Source organism: Acanthochromis polyacanthus, chromosome 5 (assembly GCF_021347895.1).
Source record: "Acanthochromis polyacanthus isolate Apoly-LR-REF ecotype Palm Island chromosome 5, KAUST_Apoly_ChrSc, whole genome shotgun sequence".
Taxonomy (NCBI): domain Eukaryota; kingdom Metazoa; phylum Chordata; class Actinopteri; family Pomacentridae; genus Acanthochromis; species Acanthochromis polyacanthus.
In genome coordinates, this window is record NC_067117.1 from 6816491 (window position 1) to 6841642 (window position 25152).

Below are 25152 nucleotides of genomic sequence, written 5' to 3' on the forward strand. Positions count from 1 at the left end.
TTGCTGTCACTGGAAGGTGTTTATATTGGGTTTAGAGAATTTTGGTAGGATATGGAAGCACAAGAATGGGAACTGAAATGTTGTGTGGTCAACAGAGCAGCATTGATACTGCTGATGCTTGATACCACTACAGCCAGCAGACAGTTAGCTTAGCATATAGACTGGAAACACTGAGCCTAGCTGTGTTTAAAGGTGAGAGAAGAACCTCGACAATTCAGTCACTTACATTCTGTGTCTTGGTTATTACTTTACAACAAACACAGTGACCAATGGCACGTTGTTGCAATGAATGTTATTTTAGCCTCACAGCAATTTTCCAGGACAAATAATAGCAATTCTTTATTTGTGTTTTCTTTTTTGCCTTTAAAAAACTGTAATTTCACACAGAAATACAACTCCCTCCAGGACAAACAACCCTGTAGGTTTATCCTACGGACACAGAATGTAATGATTTCCACCGTGTTTGTGAGAACTCATGTTTCATTTTCGTATGATGGATACATCTAAACAAATGTGGCATCATACAAACCTCGGGCAACCTTTTTGTGAAGTTACAGAGAAGAGTCAGACATGAGCGGTGGGGAATTCATCATGCTTACACTTGTTTACAATCCATGCTGTAGCTGCTGAACTCTATCAAAACTGACCCAGAATGTAAAAGTGAAATGATTAAAGCTGCAGATTATGTTTTCAGTTTTGTCAACCGCATAATCTTTTGCCCGTGCTCGCCGATATCAGAGCATGTGACAAAACTGTAAGCTCACTGATTGGAATCATATGGCCCAAACACACCGCGGATGTTGAGGTTCAGTCGTACTCCATTTTCAATAATGCGATCAAAGAACCGGATGGTTTGTGCTGTTTTTATTCATTTTGATTAATGATTGAATCAGGAGAGTTTCATGCCAAGCCACAGAAGAACTGCAAGTCCTATAACATTTTCTTTTGGAAACATTATTGGGACTTTTAAATCTGGAAGCAGGGATGCCCAAAATAGCTCCTCTCACTTTGCAGCTTTGCAGTCCAGCACATAACTCCCTATGAAACCATAACTCAGTGTTTATGCACGCAAGGATTAAACTCACAAGATATAATGTGATAATTAGTGAGCTAAGCTAATGTTTTCTGGCTATGTTTTCATATTTAACATGTTAAATGTGAAAGCTGCATCATTCTTCTTTGATCTAACACTCACCCAAAAACTAAGTATAGTTTCCAAAACGTCAAAATATTCCTTTGACACAGATGAAGAATTCTGTGCCAGAGCAACTGTTGTGAGTAAAACATTTCCATTTCAGAAAGAGTTACTAAAAGAGCAATTGATACAACTGTTTCATGGTTGCACACCAGCCAGTTACAGACATTTACTCTTAATAAGAGTGATTTAATCGCCTCAAGTGCCAATATGTCCCAGTGACAGCCTTGAGCCCTGTCGAAGTGTCCTTGAGCCTGACACTGAACCCCTACTGTACCTGCTCACTCATCACCCTACATGGCAGCAATAGAATGAAATGTTAATGTGAATGTCAAGTGTAAGTATCAAATGCCTCTGCTGTGACGACTGCTGTGTTAAACATTCATAGAAATAAGGAACAAATGTCATATGGCAATACTAATAGTCAGGATGGGAGGTCATTGTCTCCCGAAATCCAGATAACTGTTCCAACTCTGCAGCAGTATGAAACTGCTGCAAGTTAAACAAAAACTCTGTCCGTATAGCCATCCACTTTTGGATAAAGTCATGAATACCAACTTACTGTACTTTCATTAAGATGGAGAACATTCTTCATCGCCTTAATCAAATGCACTGAGTATCACCTTAATGAGCTGAGACTTTAGCTCAGAGAGCATGATTCTCCATAAGGCTCAAACTAATTCCTGCAGGACATCTGTAGGCTATTTTTGGACTTATTTTTGGGATTTCTTCAGGATATCTATGAGCTATGGAACACTACACACACACATACTCAAACACAAACACACATTTACCCATGCACAGCAACGGCAGCAAAACATCACCCCCGGATGGATCAGATTATACCATGCAGTACATTCAATTACATCTGATGACAGATGGTGCAAACAAAATCAAGAACACATAATCTCAAAGATTGGATACTTCAGTTAGATATTAACCCTGATATTCAAAGACCTGACACAGGACTAGACATATTAGCACAAGGCGCCGTCTGTGAGGCCTCTAAGCTGACTGACTCAGCAGTTTTTGGATTTGGGGTAATCCAGAGCTCTGGGAATACGTACAGTATACTGAAGTGAAACACAGACATATATTAGAATATTGAGCAAAACACACATAGATCAAAGCCCGTCTGCATATAGACACACACACATATATAAACAAATTCTCTAACTGAATACTCAAACAACCCCTAATATAATGAAGCCGTTGTATTTTGCGTGTAAATATGTTTTGAATGTGATACATTTATTTGTAACAATGGATCACGTCAATGTATTTATTAGGCATGAGTGATATTTGTGTGTGTATATGCTGCTCAGACTTACTTCCAGTGTTCACACCACTTCTTTACTTTAAAGACAGACTCAGAGGAATAGTTTTCTTCATTAGGCCTAAGTTTTTTCAATCCAGACCTGTAATTTTATGGTCTGTCAACCAATTTCTGTATGCAATACTAGAATGAGAGTTTTGAGGTTGTTATCAACACCAATTGAACAGCTTGACAACAAAATTACACATGCGGTGTGCTCTTTTTCCCCCTCCTTTTTGTTGAATAAAAAAAGATGTGTTGGATTATCTTATCTAGGCCAATGCATGCATGAAAGTAGATAATAGCCTGGCAAATTAAACAGTCTGCTGGTCAGTTTACTAATGGTTGTCTTAACACTTTTTAAAATGATCAAAATGGAGATGCTAAGCAGACCTTATTACCTCTTAGCCCACAGCATATGCAAATAACAGACTCACCATCCCTTAGCCAGATGACCTTGCTGCCACTCGAGTGCAAATGATGGCTCGCAGGTCCTTCAGGTTGCCTGTACTACGCCATCTAACATTAGTCTCTCTCCAGCCCTGCGTCTCCTCTCCGACTTCTGAAAAATAAAACATATGCTGCGGGTGAACTTCTTTGTTTTTCCCTGTTTGAATGAACAAATTCCCCAGTTAGATATTTAATGGGAGTGTAAGGGGGCAGGTGAGGAGGTGGAGACACAGAGGAGGGGAAAGAGGAGGAGGGGGAGGGGGCAATTTGCTAATGGAACAGGGAGAAAAACGGTGTGGACCCAGGACGAAAACAGAAAAGCCCTCGGTCTGTCTGGAGAAAACGAGAGTGAGCTGTAGGGCAGGCGCTAAAGTGGTTTTAAAAAGCACCATCATTAACTGCCATCTTCATCTCAGGTGCAAGGTTAGGGAGCGAGGGATGCTCCAGGAAGGGGAGGAGGAGGAGTCTAAAATCCTCATTTAATTGCCTTGTTCGTGTCTACAAACTACCACTGCCCCTCCTCCTTTACCTTGAGCTTAAGATGCAGCTGTCACTTGGGACCACGTGCAGCTATTTAACTGTTAATTACCGTCTAACTTGAGTCTAATCACACAAACTTTGTCCCAGTGATGGTATTAAAAAAAAAATCCCTCCCCTGAAACCGAGTTGCGCTGTAACTGTGTGTCCAGATTACAAGCCGCAGACTCTGTCAGCAAGATGAAGCTCCGGGATTTAGGCCTCTTAATTCAGTGGAACATTATTTACAGTCTCTCGACTAGCTGGAATGGAGGTCATTTCAGCTGGGTGGATGTTTGCTTGGCTGATGCATGAAGACCCATTTTTGGTCTGTGCAGTTTACTGTATGTTAAAGTTGCAACATTTTATAAGGACACATTCCTAACGGGAGACTAGATGCTCATACTAAATAGGCTGATATTTTGAGATTTTTCTCCTCAGGAAATTCCAGTGACATTTTTATTCAGCCGTTAAAGTTTAAGAGAGCAGGAGGATTTCTGCGTCACATCTAATATGCCATTTATTGTCATTTTGTTCAATTTCACAACAAAACCTGGATGTCTTTGAATCACTGCAAATGGCAAAGTAATCACTAGGGGACATAACATTATGTGCACCATAGTGTGAATCTATTGTAGCCCAAATCAAATGCCAAGTTTGTCTACTGTTTGTGCACTGTCTCCGTTTTTTTAAGCCTGTAGTTTGTACGGCTGTTTAGTTATAAAATATTATATTGTCAGGACCACCTTTTACATCAGAAAACATGCTCATATACAAACTACAGATGGTCTATGTATGCATCATGGAGCTGTGACCCATAACCACTCCTGTTTATACCATCATTAAAGACTGTAGGCAATACACACACACATGCATGGTTAACTATGTCATTCTAATAGCCTGTTATCTAAGAATCACATCAAGTTGATAAAAGGCTCTTGTTGATCAGAAACAACAGACACCAACAGATGATGTTTGATTTATAATGACATGATCATGCAAATGTGAGGAGAAACATTCAATGAAAGCGCAAGTGAGTGATAGAACATTTCTCCCGGTGCAACAGTAGGAGTTTTAAAACCTCAATACAAATGAAACTAACATCTGAAGAATCAACCAGTTAAACCTCATGATGCAAAACAATTGATGCTCTAAATGTCTGAGGATGCAAGCGGCCCTGCAGAAGACATGGAGTTGTAACATTCAAGTGAGATAAAATATGAAACAGTAGTGGAAAACAAAAGGAATCTTCTGGAGATTATTGTTGAACAGTTTTTCTGGGCTTTGAGGAGATGCTGAAGCTCGGAGCTTTTCTTGATCAAATACCAACATAGTGCAGATTCCCCACTGGGGCAGCAAAGGTTCTATTCTCCTTTGTTTTAATCTTTATGTCCTTCCGCTCTTTCTTTTCTGTCTCCTTTTGTTTTGCCACTGTGATGGTGGAGAGACTTTTATCATTTCGGGTATCATTTTATTTGTCCCCAAGTAGCAGTTGGTTGCAGTTTTGGCACCAACTTCCAACAAGAAAACAAGTCACTCAGATGTGATACATGTATCTTCAGCTGTGTTTTATTTTGGTGATATTTATCATTTTCTAATCATTTCATTATTATTCCTGTGGCTGATCTGGGGTTTTGTTTTGTTTTTGAAAATGTGGCACATTTTAAGGACTACTCAGGAAATTATACATGCATATTCATGTGCACACATTCAGTAGTTGCTGTCATTTGTGAGGGCAATGAATTCATTGATTTTATGATAATACCAACCAGAGTCACTGAATGTCCAGCTCTCGTCCTTACCTTACGACTTGATTAATACTTTAACAAAAAACAATGCTCGATATTTACAAGTTTGCATTAATCCAGCTACTTTTTTAGTTCTAATTCCCAAAATTAGACAGCTTGTATGATGGGAAACATACATTTACACAAACACACAATAAGAAAGTAGCAGGAATTCAATGTGTTGCTTAAGTAGAACTTTGTGGTATCTTTCCCTGTCATGTTCTTTACTGTTGATATCAATCATCCAAAATGAATAACTTGAGTGACGAGTCCAGTGAGAGCATCTTTATCATGTAAAAAAAAAATAAAATAAAATCATTGTTGGCTGCATCCAATATTCCAACTGTATTCTCTCTTTCAAAGTTACATTTAGCGGGACTTTAAGCAAGAGGCAAAGTTAACAAAAAACATGCCTTTTTACAGTCTGGAACAGTTTAGCTGTAGACGCTCCTCAAGTACATTTGGACAACAAGCTCCTCTGTGTTCTGAGGAGATAGCGTTTTGAATGTAGCATTGGGACACCAGAGGAAAGCATGCTGTCCAGCAGAATACAATTCTAGTGAAATTATCTTTAGTGTATTTTTGCTCAAGCCTTATAAAAATGCTCTCCTAATTTGCCAAATGGGATCCCAGATAGCAAACTACGGGTGAATCAATGTTGAATCTATGTTGAGACCTAACGTCAAAATTATATAGAAAGCGCAAGGTTGATAAAATGTTGAGTCAACGTTTGCTTTTCAACCATAAATCACACTTTACCCAGATAGCAAAAGATGTTAAATCAATGTTGAATTAGGGTTAAGAAGGTTGAATTGTGGTTACGGTTGAAGACTGATGGTTGGATCAACGTTGATTCAACAACATTTTGTCAACATTGAAGTTTGAGTTTCAAAGATGCCATTGAATCTACGTTGTATTTTGGTTTACTTAAAATGTTTGACAGGTCAATGTTTAATTAATGTTGAATCTATATTTGCAAACATGTAATCTATGTAAGCAAACGTTGACTCAACATTTTATCAACCTTGCGCTTTCTGTATAATTTCTACGTTAGGTCTCAACATAGATTCAACATTGATTCACCCATAGTTTGCTATCTGGGATGCTTTTGTTTTTGCTTTTTAGTTTAGATTAAGGATTTTGACACGCTGACTTCACATTAACACAATTTTTAGAACTGCTGATTTGATCATATTATCAGTACAACCTCATTTCTAAGGCTGGCTAAACAGAAAGAAAATTATCTTCACATGTTCCCACCATCACATCACTCCCTCTTTTACATCCACTGAATTAATCATGTGGAGCCCCTGAGAGCACAGGACATGGTCCTCAATGAAGCAAATCCCATGCAGCTTTTCCACCTCCCAGTGTGTATATATATATATATATATATATTTTGCTGCATACTGTGCCTCTGAGGGTGTTTTACACCAATTCCCAGGAGGTAGGAGTCTATTTATACAGTATCTTAAAACAGGATAGTCCCATCCCTCCCACCTCCCAGCCGCACCCCAACGGCAGCAGCTTTAGGTGACAATGCTGACACACAGCCACACGATGGCCCAATCTAATCTCTTAATCGCTCCGGTAACTTCATGTCTCCGGGTGAGTTGGGGCAAGCTAACGGTGGCGATGGAATATCGTCTGCAGAGATATGATATGATCCTTGAACACATAAGGAAAAACACACACAAACTTGCGCGCACACTTATACACACTGTCCCACTCCACCCCCACCCCTAGAGTACTATGGCGAAGCCTCATGTATCTGTGGGTATTAACAGATCAGCGCAGAGCAGCAGCCACCCTGCTTTAAAGTCTTTTCTTGAGGTAGTGCTTCAGAAGCCTGCTGCAGAGGAGGATAAACGCACAGCAATCCCCCAGGCCCAGCGCCTCCTCAGCTCCACTCAGCTCTCTCTTTGCTGCCCCCTCCTTCCCCTCCATTCCTCGCTTATCCCCACTTTCCTTCCATCCCTCATTATTTCTATCCCCCTTTTCCTCAGCATCTCATGCTTTCTGTTACACTGTCTGCCCCCACCTTCTCTTCGGCCCTCCATATAATTCTCCTTACCGTGTCTCCTTATCCTGTTCCCCTCCCATTTCGTGTCCATCACTTTCTTGATCCTTTGGCCTTATCTTGCTGTCTTTCTCCAGACCTCAGTAATGAACAAGGCCTGTGGCCCATTGCCAACTGGAGTAGAAAGTGATGGTTATGCATAGTAACTTCAGTTCTGTCAACGCTAGCTGAGCTCTCTGATGGGACTCTTAAAACTTGCCACTCTTCTGAGTGACTTCACAGCCCGGATGGAAGTGTACTTGTGATTAATGATCCAAAGAGACTTAAGTGACGAGTAGATCATAAACAGAACCGGTTCATGGGCAAAGATAGCATCCGTTCTTGTACAGACATGACTGATTTTGCAGCTTTACACTACATGTATAGTAAACAACAACACAAATATATTCTCATTAGTTCAGTTATGAAGTTTGGAGAACAACTGATGATAATCTAGGTAAAGAAACTTTCAGGAAACATAATCCAGCAGACAAGGAGCCCAAAGAAGCATTTGCATGTAGTTTCATTCATCTATGTTGCCATATATGTACAAATGTTACTATAAAGCTTGTGCTTTATTTTGTGTGATGTCTGGCTGTGTTTACCTCGCACAAAAATATATTTGATATAGCGCATATACTATATTGGATTCACTGACTGGTGAAATGGGTGTGGTGAAAAATGCATCAGATATTTTTTGTTCCCTTTTGAAATCAGACATTTATTCAGGAAATTGACAGTTTCCACACTCTCTGTGTTATTTTATTGTCAGTAAGTCCCTGGGGGCACCTTAAAGATTCTGCAATCCAAAAACACTGAGAGACTACTGCAGTCAATATATGGCATTGACACCCTGCCAAGACATGGAGACAGAATGAGTTCATTACATGTAGTTTTTTTTTTTGAAGGAGGAAAAAGATCCCCGAAGAAAGTCTATTTCTTTTCGGGACAAACAAAAGCTATAATATATTCATCTGTTCATTGTAAGGGTAAAAGATTTTTTATGTTATTCACAAAACAACAAAACAACTGCGCTTGAAAAGAGCTCTGTGAGTGAGGAAAGTAGGGGGAAAGGCTGAAAAAAAGGTGGAGGTATAATTTGCCGGTGGTAATCCTTGTAAAAGACTAGACAGAGAGAGACGGTTAAATAAAGTGACATGCAGACATACAGGCAAGCCTCTTGCCGTTTGAGTCTGCAGAATGACAGATGAACATGAAGACAGACTGACAGCAAGACCAGGGAAGGCTAAGTAGGCTGAATCCAAATTAAGCTGATCAGAGCTCACTGTGAGTTAATCTAGTTATGTGGATAAAGGACTTCCCTATGGCTAAAAACACAGCAAGTTATGACTCAGTGAGTGTGTGTGTGTGTGTGTGTGTGTGTGTGTGTGTGTGTGTGTGTGTGTGTGTGTGTGTGTGTGTGTGTGTGTGTGTGTGTGTGTGTGTGTGTGTGTGTGTGTGTGTGTGTGTGTGTGTAAATTTTGCAGAAACAGAGCATGAGCAACTGTCTGTACCCCAGCGTGCACTGTTTGTATCTGTTTATCCATATTTAAATACACCCGAAGACTCATGAGCCTCGAAAGCTTTCTTAACAGCTTACAGTTGCGATCTGTGTTTTGTGCTCCACTCACTCACACTTTCAAAGAGGATCCGACTTCAACAAGTGACTCAAAAGGCCACAGACGTATTGATTTGTTGGGCAAAACTATGCTAATGACAGACAAGCTGTCAAGTCTGACAATTTTGACCTAGTCTCCACTCATGTATTTTGTTTGTGTGATTAAGTCTGCACTGGCTGAGTGTACTTGCGCGCCTGTGACGTTTTCTATTTTCACATGACAGAATCCGAGAGCGACCGTCTGCCGCTATAATGTGGCATCTATGTGTGTCTGTGGAAGAGATGCAGGGAGATGAGGAAGCGCAAAAAGCAAACGCGGTTGGGCAAGCGCAATTTTCAAGAGCATATCAACTAAATGAATCTACACTGGAAGCTTTAGAAACTCACGAGGGTTTGAAAGAATCCCCCTCTCATGTGTATGCCACTTCAAAGAGCAGTTAGAAAGCAAAACAAATATCCAAGTCAATCAGACACCTTTTCTTCAGCAATTTCCACCAGAAGACATCAAGGGTAAATGATTGCAGCGATGGTTATCAACCAGCAGAAATTCAGTAATACCAATGCATTTTATGAAATTAGGTCTCAAAGAAGAAAAAGGCTGAGAAAAAAAAAGAAAAAAAAAACGAATACAAATTCAATCAGCTCTGTGTACACTGCCTGCATATCAAAGAGAATGAGGAAAGGGGAGGGGCTGAAGTAGAAGGCCAAGAGATTTAAGTTTGAAATAAGCTTCAGCTTCAAACAGCTCGCATAAAATGCTTTCAAAACACTGTTGAGCCAACGCATGCATGCAATGAAAAAGCATTATTTACCACTAAGGAAAAGGAATAGGAGAGCTCGACGGTGAGTCAAAAAGACACACAGAGAGAGAAGGGGGCAATTTCCCTTCGCCTTTTCTCAGCAAAGGCTTCCCAGTGCAGAGCAGAGAAATAAAACATGGACTGAGAAACATGACAGTATCCGGTGGAAGTGAGAGAATATGCCTTTTTAGATAACACGATCAAGGAAAAGGAAAGGTTCTTTTAGCTGCTCTGGGTTATTCTTATCTGTGTGTGGAGCCAGACTGAAGTGAAGTCCTGTTAAATTGGTCTATCCTATACAGTGAGGTTGAAGACAGAATTTTCTTAGTGCTGATATGTAAGTGTCATGGATGAGATGAGTCTGAAAATAGAGATGCAGCAACAATAAGTGCCGGTAAAATTCCCACATTTTATAATAATTGACACCAAATTCATTCAAATCAAGACCATAACCACACACGCGAGAAAGTGCATAATAAAGAAGAGAATATAACTTTAAATGTGGTGTCAAATTAGTTTTGAATTCTTTGTGTTTGGATACAGTTTTTGGTTTGATCCAGCCAAAATGGGGAAATTAACACTGGTGCATTTGGCAGGTTGTTGTTTGCTGAGCAACCGTTGAGTCTCTGATCAGAGGAACAAAGAAAAAGAGCAAGGAACAAATGATGCTTATTTTCATGTGAAATTGAAGAGTTCATTTGCAAAAACAGATAACTCCGTTTTGATACATTTTCAGAAAACTTTTTTTTATTGTTTTCTTGAGATAATATCAAACTGAAGTTGAGTGGATTTGACTCAGTAGAAAAATACATGACAAAATAGAGGAAAAAATGAATTATTGGTGTTACTATTATTATCTCAAGTAAATAATAAAAAATGAGTTTTCGGGAAACAGAGTCACCTGTTTTTGCAAATGAACTCTTCAATTAATCTAAATCTACATTGCGCAGGTTTGTTGCAATTCCAAATGTAATTATTGAGCCGACCGCAATCATTTTCCATAATCGCTTTCTATTTCCATGTCGTTTTCTACTACGGTTTAATGGCACAACCTGTTTCTCAAAGCGCTTTAAGCCCTAGCATTCAACCAACTGCATTTCGATGAGCATCTATTGACATTGCATAATGGATTTATTTGCAAAGCCAGACACCACAGGAACCGTTGTGGGCACATTTTGGTTTGAAGCCAAATGAGAAAGGAGAGCCCAATAACTCGGAGGAGGCGATTAGCAGAATTCGCAGCCAAATAGGTGGCGGTCAAAGCTGGGAACACTGCTAATCTAAAACTAATGGAGGCGTGAAATGAACGGAATGATTATTTGCAGTTATTTGTACGGGAAATATTCATAAGCCAACATTTTCAAGATCTTGACAACCCTTTTCCAAGACTTTGGAGTTGGCATTTTAACCACTGCATACTACGTCTGACCTCATTTTGTGTCTTTTTTTTCCACGCACGAAATATCAACTTCCTTCCCACCTTGCATCCAACCCACCACAACAGCTTTTATTTTCTTATTTTTCAAAAGCACACACCTCAAGCCTCTGTGTGCAAGCATGCAAACATTACCCTGTTGCTCCCAGAGTAGACCTCATTAAAATGTTTCAGGCTGAAGATACCGCAGAAAAATGGCAGCCCCTAGAAAACAGAAACCACCACTGACTGATCGTCTGACTTGTTTCTGGTATATTCATAAGTCAGATACGCACACAATCTCTGAGTCTCTCTTTACCATTAAAAAAAAGACATGCATTGATTTAATTCATTTGCATTGAGACACACAGTGTCATGGGTTTGCAGGATGTTATAGAACAGTACTGCAGATTTTAAAATTCAAGTGGAAAATAAAGGAAAACAACACGTTAGAAGTACACGCACATTTCTGCACGCTTGTCTCCTATTGCACATTCATCCTTGTAGAATAAAAAAAGGTAGAATTGTTTGCTTTTTTCCCCAAACATTCCACTTGGGAAGAGGTCACAAGAGCTGCTGTTGTAGATCAAGCTGTCAGTACAAAGTAAATTATTTTCCTTGCTTCTGTTAAGACAATGAGACTTGTGACTCACAAGGGAATAATAAGAGAACAAGGTATAAGTGAATGTCTCACTCAAGCTCGATTAATTCCTGCTTTTGTCTGTTAGATCTTTCTCTTGTCATTCACAGTCTTTCATCACCACCAGTCTGTCTTTGTTACCTCTGCGCATTACTGTACCAGTGTATCTGCCTCTAAATAAAGTCTTAAATTCTCTGCCAGTGCTTGATGATAAATGATGATTTGCTGCGACTTACTGTGCATTTGCTAAGAGAAATTATAAGCGACAAAGACTCCATTTTCTCCGGGACCAATAATTAACCGCACTTTCACCCATCATAATACCAACACACACTTTTACGATGAGGAATTTGGAGTGCTGAATTTAATCGTCTCAGTTAAACAATTGTGCATACTAAGCAGAGCCGCGCATACATACAGAACAGTGCGGAAATGAGCGCTGACATTAAGATTCAGATTAACATTTAGATTAGATTAACCTCTCTGAATGAGAAGAATCTGGTCGGCAGAGATGTCACCACAAAACAGGGTGATCTATGCGACGCTTCTAGACGGATAAGAGGCTAAATGACACCTGTCTTATGAGAACGGTGGCATTTGGGGAAACGACCATCTGCGCAAATTTGTAAAAGCCAAATTTTTGACTTCAGATGTCATCGATTCTTTGGGTCCAGAGTTTGAAAATAATGACTCACTGACAGAAGAAAACATCTTGAACATGCTACAGAACATTCATTTAACACTGGGCTACCAAACCCACCGAAAACTATTACAAATGATGCCATTTCCTTTTTACTTCCTTTTATTTTTACTCTTGGGGCCTGCTCTGTGTTACTAAGCTTTCATTAGTCTCCCACAGTCACAGAGATAATGGGAGGTTGCCCCACACACCTTATCTCTGATTTCACACCAGCGTATTGCTCCAGTCCAGATGGACCCGAATGATTCTTCAGATATCGGGACACATTTTCTGCTCTGAGACTGATAGTGGCTCTGCAGCACAAAATAAATATGGCCATTTATTAGTTGAAACTAGTGCAGATTAGGCAATATCAGAAGAATATACATTACAGGCCTATTAAAGCCTTGATGAGAACTGATTAAATCTGAATTAACTGAATATGAGACTACTTTAAATGGTGAAAAATCAAAAAGTAGAGCTCAAAAGCAAAGGAAAACTCTTGTCATGCCCTGGTCGTATATCTAGCGTAGCACTGTAAAGGTATTGTATAGGATATTCTTCTGGTGTTTTTTACTTCTCATAACATTGCTAAAAGTAAGATTTTTTTCAGCAGAGTCATTTGATGTGGCTGTCTGAGCTCTAAAGGACAAAATGAGCAAGCTTTTTGATGATAAAAATAAAAGGTTTACTCTTTGTACAGCGTAATACTAAGACCTGCTCATAAAGGACAACCTCCTTGGTGAAGGGCAGGTTGTACAGACTGTTCAGTGGTGATGAGAAAACAACTATGGTTCAGTTCAGAGGCTGATGGTCTGAAAGGAAAAAAAGAAAAGAATTACATCTTGAAAGCTTCTGTGAATGGCTGTCGAACAGAAGACACGTGTCAGAAATGTGCTTCCAGTTTGATTGTCTGAGGGCTCCCTCTGTTTTTGTCTCTCTGTCTCTGTAGCTGTCCATCTTCCTCAGTCTTCCGAAAATTGAAGACTGTAGAAAGAATGGCCCACAAACCGCTTTACAAAAACGTGGAATGACAATAGGGCTGTTAAAACCACTTGGCCGTCCTAATGCCCATCCTATCGACATTATTGATTTCACATCCTGCAAGCAAACCGTCATAGCCCCATGGAAGGAGGAGTATTCACCTCGCCCCATGCAATGGTCAGTAAAGTCCGTTTAAATAGACACACGAACCCTGGCGCGCGCACACACACACCATCCAGGACTGAAATAGCTCCATGTTCAAAAGCACCAGTGACCAAAGTCCAAACTTCAAACTCCTCTCACATCAAGCCCTGCCAGTCAGAGAGGAGAGGAGACGGCACAGCAAGCATCTTGTCTGTTAGCCCGTCTGCTTGGCCTCTTTTCTACTTCACTTATTTTCTCATGGCAGCCAGAGGCTCTGACCTTGTCTAATGTCCTCCAACTAACTGGCCACTCAGACAAATCTTCCCACTTAATGAGAGAATGTCACTTGTTAGCCAGCACCATTAGCTCCAGCTCCTGTCTCTAAATCCACCTGAGAGAGCATGTTGCCCCCTAATGAATACAGTATTACACAGACAACTGAGGGAAAACAAAAAACTCGAATGCATTTGTTACATTAAAAAAAAAGCCCAGCAAACATATTCCTCAGGTTGTTACAGATTCAGCAACAGTCTCACAGAAAACGCTGTGAAGATGCTCTGAAATAGATATGCGTCCAGCATATGAATGCCTATTTTTCATAGCACAACTTTAAAGAGGGGGCCTCAGGTTCATGAAAATGAGTGACTGGCAGGACAATAAAGGCAAAATGCCACACCAAACAGGAAGTCAGATAAATTTAGAGGCTTTTGGAGCTTTGAGAAAACCTCCAAGAAGCAGGACCCCCCCAACAAGAAACGTTTGTATCTGTGCATTGTTGTCATTCTCAAGGAAGTCTCTGAGGCTGAAATTAACATTCTGAACTTTAAGCAGTTTCTGGGCTTTTTTCTTTTTGCTCCTGTCACATTTTTGCTCACTGTGGACTCATTTTTCACAGCAACATAAAGTCCTGCTCCTCCATGGAAAAACACAACCACAGCTAGAACTAGAGAGAACTGCAGAAAAATACAGTTTGAATTTTTAAGATTATTTATTTTCACCAAAACAAAAAAGCATCCATCCATTATCTGAAGGCCGCTTTATCCTCATTAGGGTCGCTGGAGTTAATCCCAACTGACTTAGGGCGAAGGCAGGGGACACTCTGGACTGGGTCTGTCGCAGGGCTACATATACAGACAAACAATCACACTCATATTCACACCTATGGACAATTTAGAATCACTGTTTTAGGGACTGTGGGAGGAAGCTGGAATACCCGGAGAAAATCCAGGCATGCACAGGGAAAACATGCAAACTCCATGCAGAAAGATCTCGGGAAGGCCGGGACACGAACCGGGGATCTTCTAGCTGCAGGGCGACACTGCTAACCACTACTCCACTGTGCAGCCCCAAAAAAAGCATGAATAACATTTTTCCAAATGTCCACAGGTGTTGCTAAAAATGGAAAAAAAATGTGTATGATCCCTGTGTAGCACATGTCAACACAATTTAACATGTTTTGCGACTGACATGTAGACAACAGATGGCACAATATTGTTACAAACCACTTTCATCCCACAGAATAAAAACATTTCATAGAAACATAATTTAATTTTAGAGAGAGAGAGTACTCCGATTAAGAATGGTCTTCATGATATATGACAAACATAAGTTTATACATTATACTATATACGTTTTACTATTTTTTTAAAGTAGCTTACATTCTTGTCTCCTATCTGTCTTGTTTAAACACAGCCTGTAATTTAAGTTCAGATCACCTCAGTGAAAAAGTCCCAGAATTTTTATCACATGACTATTGTTTGCAGCTCATGCACTAATCGCTTCACAGTTGCACTGAGAAGAACATAATTTTTGTATATTTTTAATAGCTATTTTTAAATGCAGCATAGAATAAAGCGAGTTTGATGAAATCCCGCAATCGCAAGCTGGGATATCAAGTTTTTAGCAGAACTGCACATCACACGATGAGTTCAACGACCGTCAGAAAGAAGAAAAATCTGACCAATTTTAATCCTGTTTTTACAGTCTCTGACTTGGATAAGCGGTTGAATTTTCACAGTGTTTTTAAAGATAACGTGTCTTTTAAACCCACCAGCTGGTTTTAAGGTTCCGAGGGTTAAAACATGTTTTGTTTTTTGTTTGCATTTTGTTTTTTAAAGTTGCCCTGTAAGTTCTCATATTTCTCTCTTATTCCTTTCATCAGATATAGTTGCTGCTTTTGGGTTAAGTAATATTATGCACACTGTGCCTAATAATAGATATTAGTATTAATATGATACCACTTGACTGCTGAGGTACAATTAAATGCAAATTACACTGGAAAGAAAATCATGAATATCACTTACAGTATATTATGTTGAATAGGATAAAAAAAAAAAACATGTTAAACACTATTATTGAGGGTGCTGGTCCCAATGCCACATTTTGTTAATTAGTCAAATTGCTATAATCAACTTAAGGCTAAGCAAAGAAATACACAGAAAACCTGGATATTCATTGTTTGAGGGGTGTTATTCCCTCTAAAATATCAATGCCAAATACAAAAACTGCTGATTACTTTTGTGATTGTGCTGCATTACCAAATACTTTTGCCTGAGCTGGCACATGGAAAGTTTAATATGAGAATAAGCAGCATGCTGAGCACCAGCCTAGCTAATGAAAGGCTGCCAACTCCAGAAAGTTACTCTGCCTGTCAGACTTCTCCACACCGGAAGCAAAGCAGCAGAAAGAGGACACACACATGGCTTCGGTGTTAAAGTGTCGACTACCTAGGATATGCTCCCTGATATTAAAACGCATCTCAACTGAGTTATGAGGCTGTTATCCCCACAATGTGATGAGGATAGAACTGGGAGCTTTTTTTTTTTTTTAAAAACCTGAACCTCAAATTCTCAGCCTTTCAAAAAAAAAAGCAGCACGGTGAATGACCATTCATCGACCCGTCCAAATGGAGCTATTGTGTGAAGGGAAAACTTCTAGAATTGCTGCTCCTCCTGTGGTCGGCACATTATGAAGAAGATGATAGATCTATTGGAAGAGGTCTCTCAGACTTTCCTGCCAGTTCGACCATGTTCTAACTGAGTGGTAGCCATTAGTGCGCACAGTCTTGCCTGGAGAATCTATAAAACAAGGGAGTCAAACATGTTCAATGAGCAGAGTCTATTCAGTCTCTGCAAACACAAACCACCATCAGCAGCAAGATGGAATACAGTGGCGCACAACCGACACAATGACTCACAAGGTCGCTTATCTTAAGAAATATTTTCTCTGAGGAGAGAAATGCTTACCTCACACCAAAATCAAACTGAATAAAGCATTAATATTTGAAAGATTGGAGTAATTATCATGGCAATTCTGATTTCCATGTCAAGCTTTAAATTAATTCATGAGTACTTTTGTGAAACATGAATAAATAATCTAAAAGCAAAGTTCAATCACGTAGGCTGTTGGACAATTTAAGCCATCTTACAACTCGATTACATGGATTAATAATGTATGATGTAGAATGTCCAAATATTCTCTGATCATACACAGAGCTAGATTTCCAAAACAAATCTAAAATCATCAAGTCCAGGCATTTCTACCATTACCATAGTAATCTATATACTATATTCAAGGTTTAAGCTTTCATACAGCAGGTGATTCATAATTGCACATCACTGAAGGGTGTGCTGCAGATCATACTTAATATCCAAGAATGGCAAACTCATGACCTGTCTGTAGACTGTATATAATGTAGGGCAAAAGTCTGCTCAAATGGGTTTTGCATACTTATGCAGAACTATGACACAACCAAACTGATACTCAACCAGCAAAGCATTTAGATCAGCTTAATATAACAACGCAGCATATGAAGCACCTCTTGTTGTGCTGTCAAGAAGACCTTTAAGAATGATAAAGTCAATTATTTAAGCTGAATGTTAATAAAAGTTCAAAAGCTGGAATCTACACAAGTTCGGGAGCAAATTGTGAACAACAAAACAGTGGAGGCACTGAATTTCTATTTATATGTAATTAAAAAACTAACAACTACCACAATAACATACATTAAGACAACAACACAAAAACAACGCAGTGGATGTGAGTGACGGCGAAAAAGTCAGGAAGAGAAGGCAATATTACAGCATAATATTGGGGCAAGTATTGCGGTGTAGCAGTGTTCTGAGAGCAAGGGATGAACAAACCACACTTGGAAGCTAATTTGATGGAAGGGTAGTTTGGAAATTTGTAGGACTTTATATTGCAATAAAAGGGAATTTGTGCCACCACGTTTCAGTGACTGGAAGTGACTTGCGTGCACTGCAGTGCTTCTGCTGATGGATGGTTCGGCCAGTCTGTTGGTGCGGATCAGAACAGCGGTTAAAGAATTTAGGAAGGATTTAGGTCGGACTCTTAGGAAGGGGGGATCTGGCAGAAGTCTGAGGAATGAGGACTCAAAGTGGTGCTTTCAGGTACGGTCTTTCAAAAAGGTTTTTGCATCTCATTAACTCAGGAAGTCTGGCGTAACCTCCATCAAGGAAGGCTGACAGAGTTACACTATCACCTAAGTTTTTATTAGTTTTCTGGTTTCTACACCATTCAGTAGAGTGAAACATCCTCTATATATTTGAGCTCCTGTTGACTATGAGCTTATTGAAAAGAATGCTCAACAATTCCTTTAAATAAGTACACACAAAAAATGTTTAAATACAGGATAGTGGAATAATTATCTGAAGTGAAATCAGTTTTTCCCCTGAGGGTCCACCATCTTCTGGGGGAAAAAAAAGTACTAAACAACTAAGACATGCAAATAATGCCAACCGTACATAATTGCAGCAATGCCATTTAGTTTTGGGATTGACATCGTTATTGGTAAAGGTACTTTAATTTGTCAAGATTCTGACCCCCGCTTCCTGCCGGGTCAGAAGTCGGTCAGAGTGGTTCTGGCAGCCATTTGGTCCCTTGTAGGCCTGATAGTTTGGTGTGGTTCAGTCTGCCGGCTAAAGGCCCGCGATGATCAAGCAGCTTTGTCAAACATGTAGTCCAAAAAAAATCACTTCTGGACCAAAAGTTGGAATCTTCAGAAAAGTTTTCAAGAAAGAATCTTCAAGCAGTCTTCAGAGTCTGATGCAAATGATGTTTATTCAATACAGAGGCTGTAAGAACAAACGAGCAAAATCTCAGGATTTTAACTGACTACACAAAGCTTTACATCGTCTTATACACTTCTGAAGACTTCTTCTGAACACTCCTCTTCCTTTCCGGAAAACCACAACCCATTCACTTTAAAACCCAGTCAGGATATTTCAGTCATTATGTGGGTATGATGTAATTGTATCAAAAGTTTGACCACCTCCCTTTCTCCAACTCATTCTTTGTTTTTAAGTTGATTATGGCTGGTTAATCCTACAATAAAGATGAACAAATCCTCCGTAACATCGCCTATAAGTTCCCTGAACAGTGTTTTTGACACAGAGTGGTGGCTTCATCTTCTTGAAAGTGCCCCACTCCTCCTAAATCTCAGCTAATCCAAACATGAGCAAACGTGTGAAGCATTAGTTAAACTGAGGAGACCCAAACGCCTCTGGGCCAAGGACTGTCCAATGACGAGTCTATCTGTCACTCAAAGTGGCTACGTTTAATTATGCTTAATTTTAGGAATCGATAGCATTTAAATTGGTGAGTTATATTAAAATTTACTCTCCGTAGAGCTGCCATGACCAGGGAATTTAGTTATAGATCCTGAAACTTTTGTGATACCATACTGTAACCAGGTTTGTTTCTGGTATAAAAGTAAAAGGAGGATTGTTCTGCCAGTTTCAAATGGCCATTCGAAGAACTGCAGAGTCTGTCCAGTCTCTGCAAACACAAACCACCATCAGCAACATGTGCAATGGCACACAACAGACAATGATTCTCAAGGTCACTTATCTTGAGAAATATTTTCTCAGAGGAGAGAAATGCTTATCTCACTCCACAATTACTCTTAATAAAGCATAAATATTTGAAAGTTTGGGGTAATTATCACGGCCAAGTCAGTCCTTAAACAAATTCATGAGTCCATTTGTGAAACATGAATAAATAATCTAAAAGCAAAGTTCAATCATGTAGGCTGTTGGACAATAAGAGACAACTTACAATTTGATTACATGGATTAATAGTGTATGATGTCCAAATATTCTATGTTCATTCACAGAACCAGATTTCCAAAACAAATCCAGAGCTATCAGATGCAAATGGAAAAGCAGGTCGTCTTTACCACAGTTGTGCTACAAGACTCTACTAGTTATTTCTTTTAAAACATGCAGGTTTAAGCTTTCTTACAGCAGGTGATTATCAGTGCACATCACTGAATAGCATGCTGTGGATTGTATTTAATATTCAAGAATGGCAAAGACCTCACCTGTCTGTAGACTGTATATAACGATCAACAAATCCTCCCTGACGTCACCTAAAGTTTCCTCTGGTCTTGATACTCTGCGTGATGACTCCAGCCTTCGCCGCTTTGGTAGCACCTGACTCAGCCTAAATCTTACCTAATCCAAACATGCTTTGTTTAAGTCGAGCTGAGGCGACCCAAATGTCTCTGGGCCACCGATTGCCCTACGATCAAGCCCACCTGTCACTTAAAGTGGCAACATCTCTAATTATGCTTAACCTTAAGCCTCGATATAATTTAAATTGATGAATTATATTGAAATTAACCCGCCGTAGAGCAGACATGAATGGGGACAGAAATTTTACTTATACCATACTGCTACCATGTTTTGTTTTGTTTTTTTGTGCTGTAAAGTTAGACATATTTTTAATGGATTTAAATGAGGATTGAAGCTAGTCTCAAGTGGCCAGTCGAGGAACTGCAGTTTTTTTGAACGTGTGTTGGTTTTATCTTTCAACCTTGCCACAGGCACATGCCCTATTATACTGGCAAACACTAGCAGCCTTTGTGTGTTGGGTTGGATAGGGTTAGGCATGAGGCGGAACCAGTCCTTGAAATGTTCTGGGTTGAGCTCAGTAATCTGGTATGAGAATCTGGGAAATGTTTGCTTCCTTAAAGTGAGTTTGCAAATGTGTACTGAGAACTGTCCAATTTAATTTCGAAATTTATGACTTTAAAAATCAATTGTGTCATTTTTTATGTTTGTGCAAGGCAAACTAATCTCCGACTGAAGCACCCCGTTTGCCTCATCTTGAATATATCTGATGCACACATGCATTAGGTCTGTGCATCGTCGGAAAGATTTTTCAGCCCCTTGACAAGTGATGTTAGACAGTGAATAAAGAAAACGGCTGGGCTTTAGATTTGCAGACTTGAATGGTGAAAGATCTGTTGTTTTCATGTGTGGATGGACAAAGGAAGAAGGAACAGTTCACTCCAAACGCATAATTATGTAGCTGCCTCACCTATAGTCTGTGGACCTCATCTGACTGCAAAATGTGCACCTCATCCGTAGTCAATGTTAGTTTCATAATTACCTTTACTCCCTGAAGTGCTGCATTATACATTAAGTTACAATGTGTAAATACCACTGGCCTATTTTTTGAATGAACTAAATATGCAAGAATAGTCTGACATGTCAGTGTTCTTAACACAGGGCGTTTATCCTTTGCTGGATGGGCAGCTTCAGAAGAAAAAAAACAAAACAGAATTCAGAGCATAAATTAAGAGTATACCCACTTCCCCAGGCACCACTACATCAGTGCGCGCAAAAAAGAGAATGTCAAGGTCAAGATGCGCCTTAGTCATATTGTGTCAAGTTCTGCAAACTTGCAGAGTTTACTCAAAAATAAACTGCACGCATTGACAACATGTTCTAAAGAAAAGGTCACACAGCTTACTACTATTCTATAATCCACTGTCATGTTAGGAATAAGACTTTATGCAGAAGTTATTTGAAGGCAAAAAAAAAGACAGAGGTGAGAGGGGGGACAAATCTGTCAGGCAGAAGATCACCAGGTTGTTCCCATTCATTGGGTTGCTTTTTTTTTTTTATCTTCTCTCTCGTGCAACGCTGAAAAATTGCCATGTCCCACGAGAGGTGACCTGCTTATGTAGTGTTCTCCCCCTTTAACCTAGCTGTAAGCCATTCTCACCTGTCAGATCAGTGCCTGAATGTGTGCCTGTGTGTGTGTGTGTGAGTGTGCGCTTTTGTGTGTGTTTGCACGAGTTCACATGTTAGTCTGTATGTGTGCCTGTAGTAGGGTTTGCGTGCGCATGTGGGATTTTCTTTTTTTTTTTTTCCATACAAGAAAAGCAATTTTTCTCAACCCCTGTCAACAGCCCAAAGCCATCCAAATGAAGCTTCGAATTTTTATCTTCCTATGCTTCACCTTCTCTCTCTCAGACACACACACACATACTTTCACAGCAGAGTTTAAGAGCGCAATTATGTCTAGTTACTGCATTAATGACTAAGGCAAGTGTTCTCAGAAATGTTAGTCACTCAGTTACTCTGTGGTGCACACAGCATGCGTCAGAGTGCATTCTATATATTTTCTTCAGCATGTGTGTGAGTCTTCATACAGTCAGCTCCGTGTTATTTACACAGTTCAGCTCTCAAACATTCAATCAGGTACAGAAAATTGAATATTCTTATCTTTCACTGCGTAGCTCAGGTGCAGTTTATACTGGGAATCACCACTAACCTCCCATCTCCTCTGTATTCATCTACCTTTAACCTTGTGTTCTGCTGGTACAGCCCACTGTAATCATAAGTAGAATTGATATTTACAATGTCTGGATTCCTATATTTACGGTGATGCCAGTACAGCCATTATTTATAGGAGTTGTTCGGAAATAACAAAATGGAAATACGCCGGACAACACCAACCAGTTTGACCGGAAAGTGCATTCTAATAGGAATAAATTCTCAGTAGCAGCAGCCACAGGGAGGAGCAGAATAGTTGCAGGGGAAGTAAGGAGAAGTACAAATAACAAACGTTTAAGCTTTTACAGCGAGGCCTCAGGTCATTCAATATAGCTTTTGTTAAGAGCGAAGAAATAAAACTAAAACTTTATTTACCTAAAATGAAGTTAGGTAATTATGATGTAATCTATGCGGATAAGGCTTTGTCAAGTGATAAACGTGTTACTTGCAGCAGTTTTGCATTTATGGAACAAAGTGTGCATTTGAGAATACATTTTGACAAATGCTAATTTGTCGCCACTTTCAAAGGAAAAAATTGGGAAACAAACTACTTGTGTGTGGGTTTCCACCTACAGTACCAGACCGACAAATACGCAAATAAGAACCACAAATGTGTAAATGAAGATTTGAATGCAAAAGTTTGTTCTTCAGAAATTCGACTGTGTGAATTTGTGTTCAGAAATATAGAAACTTAAAGTCTATTTTTTTTTCACCTCACAGAATCTATTTACATGTGTAAAATCTGCCCAAACAATGTATAATAATCTGCATATAATCTGTCATTGCCATTTTTTCGAAGAAGCAACTGAACAAAATGTTACTATTGTCTGTAGCGTGTATGTGCATAGAAACGATATGGTTAAGCAGCATCGTGGCATGACTGGGTAACTGTTAGCTTTGTTGAAGTAAAGAAAATGGCTACGGTTAAAACACATCATGTGTTAGTCTGAGATTTAAAGTGACGTTCCATCTCCAGCATGACAATCTGACATTTTGAAGGCTCATTTATGTCACCGACCTTCACTCGAGTGCACAAAGGGCACAGATTTTTCTGGTCTTGGCAAGGAAGTACCGATGGTCATTAATTGTGCAGAATCTAAATGAACAGCTTAATTCAAGTAATTGGAATAAAATATGTATCTATCTGTCCACCTATAGTTTTTAAAGTGTAAGCTGTTATATAAGGCAGAATTATGTAGAGTTTGCATCTTATTTTTTGCTGTTGGGGGCTTGTCTTAAATACTCACACCAGTCTTAGTGTACTGGCAAAGCATTTTATTTATTTTTGATGAGTAATTAGAAGGTATAGCATTTATTTTGTTCTTGCGCGACTGAATTTTATTCAAACCAGCTAAACTAATATCTAATAAGTGCATTTATCAGCACACATTTGTTGCCCAGAAAGCAAAACTGTATCTGCAGTAGTTATTAGATTTGTACATAAGCTTGAAGAAAATCTGAGAACTGGCATTAATACAGAGGTGAGTGCATCATGTTCCTTAAGTAAGAGCATAATAATATTTAAACTACTAAATGCAAACTTACTAACCTGATAAAAAATTTACAGGGGGAGGAATGGGGACAGTGTTTTGTTTTGCAAGGTTCCTGTTTTGAAAGCTAATTAACTGAATGTATTCGCACCATTCCCTTGAATGTGTCATGCATTTGGAAATAGTGTTCTTAAATCATTTTGATCATTATTTTTGTTCAAAGGCTGGAACTAAATGTGTGTTCTTTCCACCTCGAGTGTCTGTGCCATGTGAAAGACACCAGAGGAAAACGTGCTGAAGGTCATAGAGTTGTCAAAACACTCCATGTCTTTAGACACCAGTAAACACTGCAGCCTTTTGTGGCCGTTTGTCAAGAGCCGTTGTGGAGAATAACATCAAACAGCACAAAACACTCTTAAGTTTATGCAAATTAACCACATGAGAATTGGGGTTGCACTATAAATCCAGCTAGATGTATAAAGAAACAAACGCAAGTGTGAACATATATGCAAGCACACTGACACACATGCACACATGCTCGGGTGTGCCAAAACACACACAAAATTGTGTGTGTCTGTATATTGTTTGAGATCCATGGTGTATTTAAAGGAATGGAACAGAGTTTCATTGTCAGTCTGCCACTGTAAGCTGGCTCATCATGTCATTTGGTGATTAGGCCTTTGTGGCCTAGCTGTTTGAGAAGCACAAGCCTCTACCCATGCATCCAGGGAACAGACCCCCCCTCCCCACTTCCCCTTTTTGCCTCGCCTCGCCTTGCCTTGTTGCCAGTTCAAGCCTGAGTCTCCCCCTCCACTTCCTTTTCAGGCTTGGCCAAGAGAGTGTTTAGAAACAGTGTGTGTAAGTGTTCTGTTATCCCTGCATACCGCCTTGCGGGTCTGAAGATGCGTAATTTTCTCACAACAAGGGTTCCCATGATAGCTCTCTGCTTTGAGTAGCTATTAATGCCCTTTCTTGCTCAGTGGTTTGTCAAATGCATTAATCTGAGGCTTGGCAATGGATGGAAAGAGGCAAAGAAGGGATGTTGGAAATCATGAAACGGAGGGGAGGAGAGGAGAGGAGAGGAGGAGAGGAGGAGAGGAGAGGAGAGGAGAGGAGAGGAGGGGAGGGGAGGGGAGGGGAGAGGAGAGGAGAGGAGAGGAGAGGAGAGGAGAGGAGAGGAGGAGAGGAGAGGAGAGGAGAGGAGAGGAGAGGAGAGGAGAGGAGAGGAGAGGAGAGGAGAGGAGAGGAGAGGAGAGGAGAGGAGAGGAGAGGAGAGGAGAGGAGAGGAGAGGGAGGAGAGGAGAGGAGAGGAGAGGAGAGGACAAAAAACTGAAAGTCCATATTCCTTTATGCTTCTAAGGGCTAATAGTCCTTGGCCAAAGCAGAGATTGGAACACCTGGCCAGCCACGGTGCAATCTTTGTGCCTTGTTCTGTCTGCCTAAATACTGACCTCTAGTCAACAAAGCCAAAATTGC

At 39.8% G+C, this 25152-nt stretch overlaps 1 protein-coding gene across 3 annotated transcripts in view; it reads right to left on the minus strand.

The window, feature by feature from the left end:
• The window catches only part of LOC110955062 (cadherin-22), a 167337-nt gene that overhangs the window by 118638 nt on the left and 23547 nt on the right, over positions 1–25152 (minus strand). For 2 of the 3 annotated variants that reach the window (XM_051948352.1, XM_022199935.2), the window contains one exon: positions 2948–3072. The exons of the other annotated variant lie outside the window; for it this stretch is intronic. The gene's annotated coding sequence lies outside the window, so the exon portion shown is untranslated. The remainder of the gene's footprint in view (positions 1–2947; positions 3073–25152) is intronic. 3 annotated transcript variants of the gene reach the window in all.